General features: G+C 38.9%; 1 protein-coding gene across 4 annotated transcripts in view; it reads left to right on the top strand.

The window, feature by feature from the left end:
• The window catches only part of LOC133134884 (catenin alpha-2), a 300,097-nt gene that overhangs the window by 61,810 nt on the left and 222,598 nt on the right, over positions 1-15,689 (top strand). The window contains exon 1 of one of the 4 annotated variants that reach the window (XM_061251446.1): positions 8,166-8,180. The exons of the other annotated variants lie outside the window; for them this stretch is intronic. The gene's annotated coding sequence lies outside the window, so the exon portion shown is untranslated. Of the gene's footprint in view, positions 1-8,165; positions 8,181-15,689 lie in introns of those variants that run through there. 4 annotated transcript variants of the gene reach the window in all.

The raw sequence follows: 15,689 nt of genomic DNA, 5'->3' as shown, positions 1-15,689 counted from the left end.
CACATTCTCCCAGTCTGGATGGAGGGTTGAGCGGAGGGTTGTTTGCAGGGGGCGGGGGTCGCTGGCTGTTCTTTATCGCTTCTTCTGGATGCTAATGCTGTTAGTTTGCTGTATTTGTAGGCTCTTAAAGCTCTGGTCCTGAGAGAGCACTATGAGAGAAAGCTCTCGTTAGGCCGGATGAAGGGCTCTAAAGCAGAGCGGAGATGTATGCAGATGTATTCACGCTGAGGCTGTTATCTGCAGGCTGATTGCAGGATCAGTAGAGCACTACATGCCCTCCTCCTCCCCTGGGTCCCAGGCTGCCCCCTATCCTCATGAGACAGGATGAGTCAGCGCTGCTCTACCGCTCATGTCTTTACGGGAGTACGGTGTGCCTCCTGTTTTTGAAGGAGCACAGTGCGCCTCCTGTTTTTGAAGGAGCACAGTGCGCCTCCTGTTTTGAAGGACCACGGTGCGCCTCCTGTCTTTGTGGGAATGCAGTGCACCTCCTGTCTTTGTGGGAATGCAGTGCACCTCCTGTCTTTGTGGGAATGCAGTGCACCTCCTGTCTTTGTGGGAATGCAGTGCACCTCCTGTCTTTGTGGGAGATCAGTGAACCTCCTGTCTTTGTGGGAATGCAGTGCACCTCCTGTCTTTGTGGGAGATCAGTGAACCTCCTGTCTTTGTGGGAGATCAGTGCACCTCCTGTCTTTGTGGGAATGCAGTGCACCTCCTGTCTTTATGGGAGCGGAGTGCCTCTGCCTGTACCGTAGGTTGGCTGTTGCATATGCATCCCTTCCTGTAGAAGGGGTAAAGTCAGAAGGTATACACCAGGTATCCCCAGTTACACTTTCATTAAGGACTCCTGATTGAATGACTTGGTAGCTTGCCCTTATACGAGAGTTCTAGGGCTCAATTAATCTTATTTACCAAAAGGAATTTCCCAGAAGAGTTCTACACATATAGAACTCTATAATATTGACCTTTAGGTACAGTATATCTTAAGCAAATAGACCTTAAATGCATACAGTACTAACCCCTGGTATTCAGTCATTTAGTCTTAACCTTTAAACATAAATAAGTGCAGCTCAGTTAGTTCAGAAATCACTCGAATCCAAAATACCCTCACTCACTCACTCACTCACTCACTCACTCACTCACTCACTCACTCACTCACTCACTCACTCACTCACTCAGACGCTCACTCATTCACTCACTCGCTCTCTCGCTCTCTCACTCATCCACTCACTCAGGGGCACTGTATCAGAGGCTGTTGTAACCCACGTAACACTGCTCACAAGTGCCTGTTAACTCACATGACACTCCTCAGAATTAGGAGGGTCTTCGTCTACTTCAAACAAAAAATTAGTAGTCTACCTATTCGCCAGTGATATAAACATGTAGTGTCAATGTTTGTATGTAGCCTCAGTTTTTTATTCTTGGTTTTTTCACAATTGATAACATAGAAAAACAAACTTAGTGAACTTGTTTCAAGCCAATCGCGTGTTTGCTTTAAATGACTAAAATGCAGCTAGCAAGTACCCAGGGCTCCAGACTGCCACTAATTGGTTGCATTTTGAGACAATTTTTCTTGGCGCTGCGAGTAAAAAAAAAAAAAGGGATAATGCTAATTTCTAAACTTCACTCCGCGGGTGTGGACCAGAGTCGTGTGTCAAGGAGAAGATGCTTTTCTGTTCTCTGATTTAGACCAATGCACTGGGTGCCTCAACATATTTCTGCTTCCTTTTATATTGCCAGCACTTGTACATTATGTGTCTGCAGTCTTTACATCCATATAATGTTGTAATATTCTCACATTTTACCCATAACCCATGTTTCCATGACCACATAAATAAGATAGAACATGCAATATGGACCTTAATAACAGAGATGGGATTCATAAGAGTAAAAATATACACAAACATATACCCATCCCAGGAGCTTAACAGGTTCTGGCTATGCAAAAGGAATGCTCAGAAGAATTGATGCAAACCCACACACATTATGATGATCTGAAAAGTTTCTATGAAAGTCAAACAAACTCCTTTTTCAACCGTCTCGTCTCAGATGAATTACTTTACAATTGGCAGTCTGCACATTTTTTTCCTTTACTGAACAATTTCTGCGAGTATTCCTGTATCATTTCCTAAAAATTGAAATGTACAGTATATGTCAATACAGTTCCAATATTGCAAGTAGTGTTAACACATGCTTTGTGATGTGGAATATGATGCTGATATCACATTTCTGTGGTCATTTAAGTAAAAATTAAATGGCACAAACTTTCAACAGTCCAGTTGACTTTTATGGAAGAGTAATGTTAAGATGCTGATCCACTCATAGAGTTACTGCAGCAATGCAACCAAATTGTTTGTGACAAATATGGTTTTAAAGTTATGTAATATATCTAAATGAATGGATAAACATTAAAATATTTCAGTAATTGGCAAGAGAGTGAATTGATTGTGTTTAATGTGAAATGCATGATTGGTTCATTAGGCCCTGTGGATTGTTAGCATTTAGCTCGTTTCAGATAGCTTGTATTTAATTGTTATTAAAGTAAAGCCCGTTATGCTACTGAGTGTGAGTTATGTTGTGTTGATCCAACACATACTTTCAGACTTATTCATTTTTCTGTTGGTGAAACAAGAAAAGATGTGACTATTAGCTGACAGTGGTAGATAACACTCGATCCATGTCCACATCTTATCCATATATTATCTCAGCTTTCATAAAACAGAAGTTTTTTGCATCATTACTGTCTGTCTCCCAATGTTTACACTGAATTAAAACAGCCAATGATGTTTTCTTTTCTGCAAAGCAGTCACTAATAATGTCCTGTTTGTTCCCTAAACAAGTAACATTTCCTCTCCGAGCCCTCCGGCGTTTTGTTTTGACTCTTGCTTCACTGATTAGTGTTCGGAACCAGGCTACAGTTTAATTATTCCCCTGGTGAAATTAATTACCATCCCTTCCCCGTCCCTGCCCTCAACAATCATGGCTTCCTCCCCCTACATTCTAGCAGACGGACTGCAGGAATCGGAGCTTCCAACCTTTCTATCACCTTGCCCTCATCCACTGTGGCCTCCCCCCGCACATTCTGCAGTGTAGACTGCACAAATAACTTTTCAGCACGCCTTCACCTTGCCCTCAACAATCATGGCTGTTTCCTCTGTGCTCTTAGGGATGTATATCAGCCATGACGGATATAAACAGACTTTGATCTGTTTTGCCTGTTCTGACCTTGGCAGTTTAAATTCAGTTGATTTCAATATTATATCCCACTGTCGCCCTGGAACAAGTGCAGATTTTATATGAAAAAACAGGATTTCAGGATCAGTTGAAATAAATTACCTTTTGCTGAAGTGTTATTTTTCCTTTTTTCTGTTATTGCCTCTCGCAATATTACTCTCAATAACAAGCACTACCACCATAATGGAACGCAATAGGTAGTGTTTGTGTGCGTGTGTGTGTGTGTGTGTGTGTGTGTGTGTGTGTGTGCGTGTGTGTGTGTGTGTGTATTTTAGTAAGACATTGATTTGGATCACTGTAAGAACATTCTCAAGTGCTTCTTCTAAATAACAAGCAATCCAGTCTGTACCACTTATGAAGGACAGGCAGCTGTTTTTGTTGTCAATTCATGTAACGTTAGCACTTCTCTTGAAGGATATAAGGTATATACTATATAGGAAAACTTGTAGTGATGAAAAGTGTGCATTCAACTTCAATGACCTAGGCCTAGATTCAGTCAAATTTGACTGTCCAACATTGGATGTGGGCTCTGGTTTGAAAAGAAGAAGGGCTGTTTTCCTATTGTTTTTGGTTGTATTTATTATTTTCACTTTAGCACATGTGACTTTCAGCTTTTGCAAAGTACTTTGTGAATTTACCTTTTTGTTCATGAAATGCAAATATACAATATACAATACAGCTTTTTTCCGGCATACGTAAATGTCTTCTGAAAGCCACCATGCAGGGTAAAAGAAACCACACTTTCCTACATATTCTCCCTGGCTTCTGAACACTGGTTTGTTTTTCTCTTATGAAATATTCAGAGTGCAGGCCTGGCGTGACTGCAGCGGGTTTGAATGAGGCTGGTGTGTGGAGAATCACGCTGTTGCATTTACTTTCAATGGAAATCTGTTGGAAGTCCATTGCCATAAGAAAAGAAAACGAACAGCGTGTTCTCTTTAGAAAAAAGTACAGCTATATACGTAGTGAATGCATAATGAAAGAATAAAACAAAAAAATACTCTTAATACAAAAAGGCATTAACACACATACACGCTCTCTCTCTGTCACTCTCTTTATCTCACATACACACGCAAACAGACACAACCTTCCCATTAATCCAACATTCTCCATAATGCATCATTTTATTATTCACTCAAAAGTGTTTGGGACCCCTGATAGCACCAGTACCAGTGTCGCATAAAAACAGGAAGCTCACCTGAAATACACTCATCTGAGTTCCATATCCATCTTGTTTTTTTCCATTTCCATCTGGGCAAAATTGTTTTTGTCCATGAAGCATTGTTTAAAATATCCACAAGCAGGTGTGTTTCATAATCCCAAGATACCTGATTAAATATGGCTAGACTAGTTAATTAATTAATTAATTAATTAATTTATCTATACTGAAGTCAGTGATATTCTTTTGCAGGTCTGCCCTGTATGGACGTTGTTGAACTAGGATATGGCTAACAAACTTTGTGCTATGAATTACTTTTCAAGGGTAAATGCTTTTCTTTCTAGTTTCTTTCTAGTCTAATTTATCAGACCCTGGGATTATACTTCCACATCAGTGTCTGGATGTTTAATGTGCGTTTCAAGCTACAAATGAGCTGTGGAGCACTGGATTCTTCCAGTGCTCCAAAATCAAATTTCAAAATGTGTACCTTTTAGAGTTAACAAAATAACTTCAGTAATGAATGAAGAAGACTCTCTTAGTTAAAGTCGCCTTATTTATTTCTTGTGACAACAACTATAATATGACAGGATTGCAATAGTCCATGCAATAGTGGTAAAATGGAATGAAATGTTCTTTAAATAAGAGTAAATATACTACTACTACTACTACTACTACTACTACTACTACTAATAATAATAATAATAATAATAATAATAATCAGTCATATAATATTCAAAATATAAAGGTTGCGGTTGTATGGCAGGTGGTGCTGGTTGAGTTCTGGTTTGGCACTATGTAAATGAATGTTAAAATCATGCACCATAGTGGATGGCTGACAGACAAACGGCACTGATGCATGAAGAAAAAAAAAGCCATTCCATTTGAGCCTTAAGGGAGTTGCCAAAGTGGACTTGGGAAGTGACTAGACTTCCATTAGCCATTTATGTTTACATAAGCTTGAGCCTGCAGAGTCACTCACTATACTTGCAAGGCATTAAATTGACAAAATAGGCTGCCAGCTTCCTTCTTATAAGCTATAACGGACAAGAGACTCCAGGAGTGGGGAGCCCAACCAATCAGATGACTCTCAGTACAAATTTGTTTTGGGTAAAACTTAATTGTCTCTGTTCATACTGTTCCTTGCTGTCAGCACAAATATAGAAAATGGAAATGAAAATAATTTAAAGTTTTGTTAATCATATTGTAATTTGTTTCTGGTTATCTCATGCAAATAATTTGATTTAGTCATTTAGAGCATTTTTCCGTTTTTTCACATGAGCACCTTTGAGCGGGGACTGTTCCTTTCGGGTTGATGTGTGTGTGTGTGTGTGTGTGTGTGTGTGTCTTTGTTTGTTTGTGTATGTGCAGGAAATGGAGAGTTGTTTCAACAGCTGATATATTTGTCAGTGTTTTAATATTGTTGAAAGTTTAAGTGCAATTACACAGTGAAAATTGTGGTCAGTAATTTAATCATTTTGCAAAGCTTTAAAGTTAAGTCCAATGAAAATAAATTCAGGCCACATAATTAAGCCATTTATCCCAGCATATTAATGCTGCACTTAAAGCAATTTTCTCATCTGCTTTTGAGTGTGATTATTACTTTGACGCTCTTTATAAAATAATAAGAAAATAGACATCACAATATTGCTGTAAGTGAGATCACTGTTACAGTAAAATAACATCCTATTTTATTTGTCATAAAAGTTATCTTTTTTGAACTGTGGTTAAACTGATAATAGCCACAATTCATGCAATAGTGTTTATTTATTTATTTATTTATTTATTTATTTATTTATTTATTTATTTATTTATTTATTTATTTTTATCACTAGCTAAAGAGGGCGGCACGGATGGTGCAGTGGGTAGCACTGCCGCCTCACAGCAAGGAGGTCCTGGGTTCGAATCCCCGTCGGCTGGGGCCTCTCTGTGCGGAGTTTGCATGTTCTCCCCGTGTCTGCGTGGGTTTCCTCCGGGTACTCCGGTTTCCTCCCACAGTCCAAAGACATGCAGGTTAGGCTGATTGGAGAGTCTAAATTGCCCGTAGGTATGAGTGTGTGAGTGAATGGTGTGTGTGCCCTGAGATAGACTGGCGACCTGTCCAGGGTGTATTCCTGCCTTTCGCCCAATGTATGCTGGGATAGGCTCCAGCCCCCCTGCGACCCTGATCAGGATAAGCAGGTTCAGATAATGGATGGATGGACTAGCTAAAGAACTGTGTTATGTATTTGAACTATGCCGTGGAGCACTTTGCGGCTGGAAATTCATTGTATGAAAGATGCTTTACAAATAAAGCATTTGTTGTTCTTCTTTTTCCTCTTCCTCTTCCTCTTCCTCTTGCTCTCCCAATGCTCACAGCTTAAATGTTTCTTGAAGACTGGGGCCTTCTCTAATTAAGCTCTGTCATTTGCTTCAAGTGAAGATAAATGTTTTGGATGTCCATTAGAATGCATCAAATAGAGAATTTTACTCGTAGTAATTTTGAAAAAGTAATTTTTCTTATCATAAAGTTTGTAAACAGATCTAAATAATTGATCGAAGTTATTACACCCCAGAATGTTGATTTGAATGCAATTTATAATGATTATGTTTGATGTAAATACTTAGTAATTAATTGGAGCATGTACTGCATGTTGTAATTACTGTAGAAAGTTGTAATTACCCCAGTTGTTGAACGCTTTTCTTCTACAGATGCCACACTCAGAGGGTGCCATATTCTTCATCTACAGTATTAACGGAGCCCTACTGTGTTCAGTGATATGGAGACCGCGATGGAGGCTCGTGGATTTTAAGCGCTAGCTTTGCTCTATTTTCTAAGAGTTTTTCAGGCGCGGAGAATTGGGATGAGAGGACAGTTCAGGTGACTCTGAAAATTCAGGCTTCCGGCTCCGTCACAAACTCCTGACACAGAGCAGCGAGCGTTTGTTGCCAGGTCTGCAGAACGTTTTATTTCTCCTGGCCAAACTGCGAGTGCCTCTGTGGGACGGTCCCCTGTGGGAGCTTTCAGTAACATAAACCTTGATTTACGATCCCAGGGTGTGCAGGTGCACACTGTCACCAACCCGGCTTAAGTGTTGCTGTTGGGTAGCTGCGCCAACATTGTTTGGGAAGATCCCGTGCTTTAAATCTATCATTTTTCAGACATTTTTCAGTGCCAGGTACCTTGTGTAATGTTCTCCTCGACTGTAGTGTTCTTGACTTTGCATGGCAGGAAGAAGGTTGAAATGTACTTTCAAAAGTTAATTACATATTTGTCATCTTGCACATTAAAATGAAATCACAAGCATCATAATATTGTGCAGACTTGGTAGCTATTATTATTATTATTATTATTATTATTTGTAGTAGTAGTTTGTTGTTGTTGTTGTTGTTGTTGTTTTTGTTGTTGCTGTTGTTGTTGTTGTTGGTGGTGTTGTTGTTGGTTTTTTTGCTAAATCTGCTTGTAGTAAACTTTTTTTTTTCACAAATTTTTTCTAACCATACATTGCATTAATGACAACAATAAGCATGATTAGTATGGCATTGCCATACCATTTCATCACATAGACTTACACAAACAGATGACTCATTCTCTCATCCCTACTTTTGATAATCTGTTTCAAAGAGATTTCTTTCTTTCTTTCTTTTTCTGTTATTCATATTTCATTCTTATGTTTGTTTAAGGTATGTTCATGTGTACTTATTTGAATATCAGCTGTCAAGCATCCCGTACAGTGTTCCTGCAAACAAACAAACAACCAAACCATAAACAAACCCTGCTGAGATTTTGCACAAAAACAAACAATTCCCTAAGGTTTGTGGAAATGTTTTCGAAATATTATCTAAACTAACTCAAGAATGCAGTTTCAAGCTTGTCATACATTTTGTGGAGTTCAGTCATGATTCAATTAGCATTCTATTCTTATTTTTTTTATAGATTGGCTTTCATAAAGTAAGGAAAAAAGCTTTTTCCTTATGAAGCAAATAGGGTGACTGTAGGTACCATTAAGAGTGAATCTAATGATAGTGCACTTTACACAATGTTTCTGATATATTATTTCAAAAAAGATAAAAATATCTGAAGAGTATTGTTTACAAAATAGCATATTTTTTTTAATGGATCAATCGTGATTTTATTTCAATTCTATTTTTATATTTTTATAGATTGCCTTTTAGAAATGGTCTGCATTTATATAGTGCTGTACAATTGATGCTTCCCATTCACCCATGAGAAATTGGGGGTTAGGTGTCTTGCTCAGGGACACACCCAGGGCATAAGAGTGAATTTAATGACTTTTGTTTTACTTATACATTTAGGAATATAACTCCTTATGATCTTGTTTGTTCTTGTTTGAGTGCAGACAGTGAAAAAATGCCACAATAAGAGTGAGAGCGAAAGACTGTGTGTGTGTGTGTGTGTGTGTAAAGCAGTATCCCAGCATGCATTTGGCCATATATGGGAATGCTGGGCAGGGAAGTCCTGGCTGAATTCTGAATTTGAAAGAGGAATGACTGCTTGGGGTGTCTTCATGGGGAGCTTCAGTGACAGCTCAATGCTCGTGTTTCATTAGCTGTCAAATGTGATGTCAACATGGAACTACAAAGCACAGTCATCAACATTAAAGGACAGTGAATAGAAACACATGGTATTCTAATGTCTCTGCATTCATTTGAATGGTAAAACTGGTTGTTTCGATCCTGGATGCTGATTGCCTGAGACAGCGTTTTGTAGTGCTTGTAAATGTGATTCAGTAGCAGTTACTCAGCCTGTTTGTAAACTGTATCACTAAACCATTACTTATTAATTACTTACAACTAATATTACAAAATATATTATATTGTGGCATAGCTTTGCGTCGTGCCTAACAACACCCCTATTGTCGTGACTGAATTTGCACAGCCTCTCCTTGCCATATAAGTGCAAGGCTTCATTTCAGACTGCTTTTACAAAACACTAATTGCATGCCTGCTCGATCTAGGCATCTCCATGTTTTTGAAGTGTTGGCATATTATAGAAAAAACTGCATAAAATAAGTTCTTCATAGCAGTAACCTAAACAAATGTCAACTATGGCATAACCAGACTGCATATGAGTTTGATACAGAGGCAACAGTATTATATTTAGGGAATAATTTTAATTTCTGTATATTCTGAATATGACAGGACGTGGCAAAATATCAAGCAATTAAGGTGCCCTCATTGGCTGTCATCTGTATTTGTTCATTTCTAAGTAGAATTTATGGATATATGGATAGCATATGTTGAGATTTGTAGACATTGGTCTGTTTTTCTGCATTTTCTTTTAAGCCTGCTAAAACCACACCACATATCTGGCTTCACCTGTCCTTAAAAAGAGTCCCTCTGGTCATGCAGATAAATATACATTTTAGAAGTATGTTAACAGAATGTAAGCTCTTCCTATAGGCAGACAGGCATCCTCAAATGGAATGGCTGTGTCTGCAGTCATCAAAATGAAATCGACACATAGCTGGCTGTTTCAATTGGAAAGCAAAAACGTTTAAAGCAATTATGGAAGGCCATTTTCCTTCAATGAATAAATTATTGCTTATACTAAAACCTGTGAGCTTTGCAAAAATGCAATCCTCCTGGGGAATGTGTAGTATTAGCAGCTTCAGCATGAAGCGGTCTGCAACAGCACAAACTACAGAACATTAGTACTGGCCCGACTCCATGGGAAAATAGAGTTCAAGTGTGCGGGGGTGTGTGCAATTAGGCACAATATCTATTTCAATATCCCTTACATATTCCTTTGGACTATTTTCCTTAGCATCTCACAGTGCCATGTTCTTTGTGCTATTGTGCTATTTGAAAAAGAGATTTTTGTTCTTTTTGGCCCCGAATGAATTATCCTCTAACAGGAAGGCAGATTCAGTTCATAATTATGTTGGACCGTTTTTCTGCCATAATGAGCTTTATCTGTCCTTTATTTTAATTTAACTGTGGCCAGGGACCCCAGACATCACTAGCTTTTCATAAAGCGTCTGCACTGTGGCAGTCAGACTGTTATTTGTTTCCAGAACTGGGTTCCCACACGCAGTGCATCTGTTTGGCTGGCTTTCATCGGCAGCCAAAGTGCACTCATCGTGTTATTTTCTGACTGGACCCCTGGTAAATAACAAAAAGAATAATCATAATAATAATACTATTATTTTCTCCCATTTGACAGAAAATTACACGGATTAAGCCCTACATGTAGTTTTTATACTGTAGGCATAACAGTTTTCTATTCATGTATTTAAATATAGTGCACACTTTAAACCCAAAGCTATGAGTCAATATCAGACACAAAAAAATGTGCAGTGTTAATTTGAGTCCAATAGGGACCACCTGCCCTCTGTACGAGTAAATGCTGATTTAACACTGAACATTGTACTGTGTAATGTAAACTCACTGTGTTCTCAACAGTGCAGCTTTCATGACGAATGACTGAAAAATTAGGAAAACGAATAACTAATGGGACATATTTCTGAGGGGGTCCTACAATACACAAAGTTACAGTTAAAGAAATAAGCAATCATCAATTCAGGTGATACATTATCAAATTGAAAAAAAATTAAAAGAAGTTATGAAAATAATAATAAACAAAAGGAGAAAAGAAAACAGACAAAAAAATGGCGTAGAACATTTAACAATTCATTAAAAAGATGAGCGACTGGTTCTTAAGTGTTTGTTTGCATACAATTTGGTGAGCCTTTTGTTGTCGTCATTAAACTAGCTAAACTGTGTATGTTACATCTTAACTCTTGCATTTACACATAAGTAAAATAGTCTTGACCAGGGACTGGGTGGTGTCAAAGATAAATAAAACACGCTATGTTCTGGAAAATGTTATACATCATGAACCAAGTTCATGACTCAGTTAACTACCAGCTATGTAATTACAAATATGTAGTGATAATTAGCAAAGCCTGCCATATGTTAAACGCGCAGATGCTTATCTCCAGTCTATATACGTACAGTGTGTTTTATCAGCTTTGGCTGTGGAGTATTCTTGGCTGACATCAGTTGCCTGCACTTTATGGCATAGATGTCTATTAGGTCCTGTTGAAAGTTGGAAGCAGTTTTAATTGCTATTCTATTTTTGTTTGCACTTCCACTATTTATCTGTACATGTTTTTTGTTACTTTTGGAACTTTTTGAGCAGCCATTTCCAGAGGCTTTACATATTATATAGTGTTTATTCACAATTGCAAGCATAAATATTTCAGTTTACAGTGTTTATTTTCCTTGAGTTTTCCTTAATTTTGCATGCACCATAAGAACTAGCTTCAACCGAATATAATATTAAACATAATAGTCTGGTAATATGCTCACATACAACCTCTCGAGTTGTACAAATAGTTATATTTCAGTTAGATTAAGTGCATTTTCTTGTTTAAATGACAAACCCATGAATTATCTATAGCTGTCATTGTACAGCCTGCTGTAAATAACACAATATCCTTAATTGCACTCTTATAAATGGTTTGGGCTAATATAATATCAAAAAAGTTAACTGAACTACCCCTTTAGCACGCACACACTCGCACACACTTGCATACACACACAAACACACACACACTTACACACACACACACGCACACAAAAACACACACTTACACACACACACACACAAGCATAAACACACATGCACACACATGCACACACACACACAAACACACATACTTACACACACGCGCACACACACACACAAGCATAAACACACACCCACACAGACACACACACACAAGCATAAACACACACACACACACGCACACATACACACACAAAAGTGAACTGAACTACCCCTTTAGCATGCACACACTTGCATACACACAAACACACACGCACTTACACACACACACACACAGGCACACACACAAACACACACGCACACACAAACACACACTTACACACACTTACACACGCACACACACACACACAAGCATAAATACACATGCACACACATGCACAAACACACACAAACACACACACACACACACACACACAAACATACACTTACACACATGCACACACACACACACACACACACGCGCATAAACACACACACACGCGCACACACACACACGCGCATAAACACACACACACACACACACAAGTATAAACACACATGCACACAGTATCGATGCAGTCCCCTCTCTCATCTGGATTGCAGATAGACAGCCTGTCACTGATAAATACTGCTCCTGCAGGATACACAAATTAATTTGCAAACACAGTGTGTTCTTGGCACAACATGACTAACTGACGGGGCACCGCTCCGCTATTTGATGTTTAATTAGACCAAATCACTTCTGCTGTCATGAGACTTTTTAATGGTCAAACAGAACAAATGAAAACTGACCGCAAAGTAAGGCAGAGATAACTTAAAAGTGAAAGTGACTGCGACTGCTTTGCTTTATTCAACTGATGCCAGTTAACTTTTTCAAATGGCCCGAGGGCTTCTGCGTATTTCACAGTAAAATGACTCCAAATGGATTAACAATGCCTGTCTCACAGTTCTACTTTGAACTGAGAAGCCCTGTACCAATACAAAAAAATTAAAATTAAAAATTAAAACCGAATAAAAATAAATGGCATTCCCCTACTTCAGTCCTAGTCTTATACTCAGGATTAGCAGAAATCAGGAAGATTGATGCTGGAAATATGACTGCTTGTCTCTCCTTATGTCCGGTTCCCCCAAACCTTGGCTGCTCACGGCCCTCTGGTGTCTGGCTGTCATGGTAACTGCCACAATCCACTGCTTGGCATAGATGATGATAATGTTCCTCATTACCAGCCTGTGAAGCTACCAAATGTCTCTCCGCTTTGGAGAATGGTAACTCTCTGAACACTTTTCTGGCTGTAGATATTGGTTACAGGCCCAGATTTACTAACACACACTCATACACACACACACACAAACACACAAACCACCAAAGTGCTCATATTATTGGCTGAAAAATATGGAAGTGCATTAATGCAAATCACAACTTCAATAAGGCCTAATGAGATTATTCAAAACTGAGAACACCTAGTTGAGGCCTAGCTGTGAAATCATAGGAGGTTTTAAATCCAGGTGTAAATGTTGTCAATCAAAAAGGCTTAAAAAGCTGAAAGTAAATGTCCCTTTTGTATTATCTGAGGCAAACGAGCAAATTCAATCAAGGCAACTGGCTTACTGCATGAGCTGTGTTGTTGGTTTACTTATCAAAGTAAAGGAAGACCTGGGACTTAATCAACCATGGCGTTTGCATTCTGTGAAGAATACAAGCTCGACTGCCTTCTGTACTAGTGGATTCTGGCTGTTTTCAGAGAAAACCTTCTTTTAATATATTATGGATACTTATATTGTAACTTTTTTAGAAGCACCAAGTCAACCTCTTGTATGTGCATGAAGCCCATTCTAGTCCTATTGGATAACCATCTGTTCATTGTGGCTTGCAATATTTCGGGTGATAGTCTGTGGCTGTCTTTGTCAATGTAATAGATTTTAAATATCCTGCTAATGTAAGAATAAAAGTGCTCACAGTTTTTCACAAGATGCCTTAGCTTCTACAATCTGTGGCTTCTAATGCCTCAGTTACTCTAGTCTGGCCCTGAGAGACATCAGTAGGACGGCTTTCGTGGCAGACCTGATTGGGTCCTGTAACTGTATACAAGAGAAGGTAGAAATTGCTTAGAAGAAGTGGATTAAAAAGGAAGTTAATGAAGTTGCTGTGCAGTAAACTGGAGGGGTTGGAATGGAAGGCCTTGGCATCTTCAGCAGACAGGAGGGGACAGGTGAAAATTACGGCACTGCCTCCAGTGTTTCCTGAGGCTGGGGTCTGAAATTACAGGTGTGGAAATTGCAGGGCGGTGGAAGAGTGCAAACACAGTATAGATTGTGGAGATAACCGGATGCGTCAGGCCTCTACAAGTGGAGAGTGGAGTGGCAAGTGTGGGAATGCATCGAAATCTCCTCGCAGGTGGAATCTGTTCGGCTGATGTGTTTTTAACACAGTGCCCCTTTCAGTCTAACAGCTGTTCCCACTAACTTTGTTATGACTGTTGCTCCCTGTTACCCTTTGTCCTCATTTGAAATGACAGACCTTTCCCTAAAAGCAAATACCATAGTACTGATACTGAAAAGCAATAGTAGTCTTAGTAGTTGCTACATAGGAATCAAGAACGCATTGGTAAAATTGAATGTAATTACATCTTCTTATTCTGCAGCTTGTGTTCTATCCAATTACTGTTATAATAGTAGTGAATTCCACACAATGCAGGAAGATTGTACCTATAATTTTGAGTTTAGAATTACACAGCATGATTAAGTACATTAAAAAAAGAGCTATTTTAATCATAAACAATTAATTAATAAATAAATTAATTTCATTTCTGTCCACAGTTCAGAATGGTCAATTGCAGCTCTACAGTATAGCCGTCTAATCGCTGCAAAATGTCCAATCCATTTGTGCGTGAGCATATTTGTTTTAGTCCACTAGGCAGGCAGCTGTAACAGTTTCCACTGAACGGTTTCACATGGCGTGCAGCTGGCATATGCAGCTGTATGGGCGCGATTGACTGGAGGAGGCGCTGTTGCATTATGGGTTCACTGATACCCTTCCTCCCTGGGTGAGGGCAGCGACACTTCATCATGCGCCAGGGCACGATCATGGCGGTGGGTTTCTTCGCTGCACCGAGAGACAGCACTTGAGCTTTGTACCGCACCTGAGAGGCCCATTAAAAGTGCTTTTTGAAATCCCTGTCATCTTTTAGGACATGAAAGATAACCATAGACCTATGAAACATTGCCTTCCACCGAATCCTTTCACCAGAAAAAAAGCGCTTTTCTCTGAGAAATGTGCATTACCTTTCTCATTCCCATCGCTAGAAGCACAAATGGCCTCTAAACTTTCCTTTGTATATTTTCTTTGGAGCCATTTCTCTTGTTTATCACTTTATCAGGTTTCTTTTCTGAAGAAATCTGTAGCAATCACCATCAAGCAAAGACCAGTCTCTCTCACTCTCTTTTCTCTTTCTCTCTATCTCGGTCCTCAGTTTATTGCTATCCGTTGCAAGGCACTGGTGACACACAGACAGCAGGTTGGGTTTGTTTTCTTTTAAAAATCAGTTTACACACTGATTGCCTTTTGTCTTCCCTCACAGATGAATCACGCTAATGATTTTTTTTATTTATTAAAGTTTGCTGAAGTTAGCCTTTTATCACAGCATCCAGCTAAATGTTTGCTATTGAAAAATTGCCTAATTATCCTATTAGTTTAAATAATATTTCCCTAACCAATTACTTCTGTAAGATTTCTGTTAGTAAATAATAATA

This window comes from Conger conger, chromosome 8 (genome assembly GCF_963514075.1).
Source record: "Conger conger chromosome 8, fConCon1.1, whole genome shotgun sequence".
Lineage (NCBI taxonomy): Eukaryota > Metazoa > Chordata > Actinopteri > Anguilliformes > Congridae > Conger > Conger conger.
This window is presented reverse-complemented; position numbering and strand designations above follow the sequence as displayed.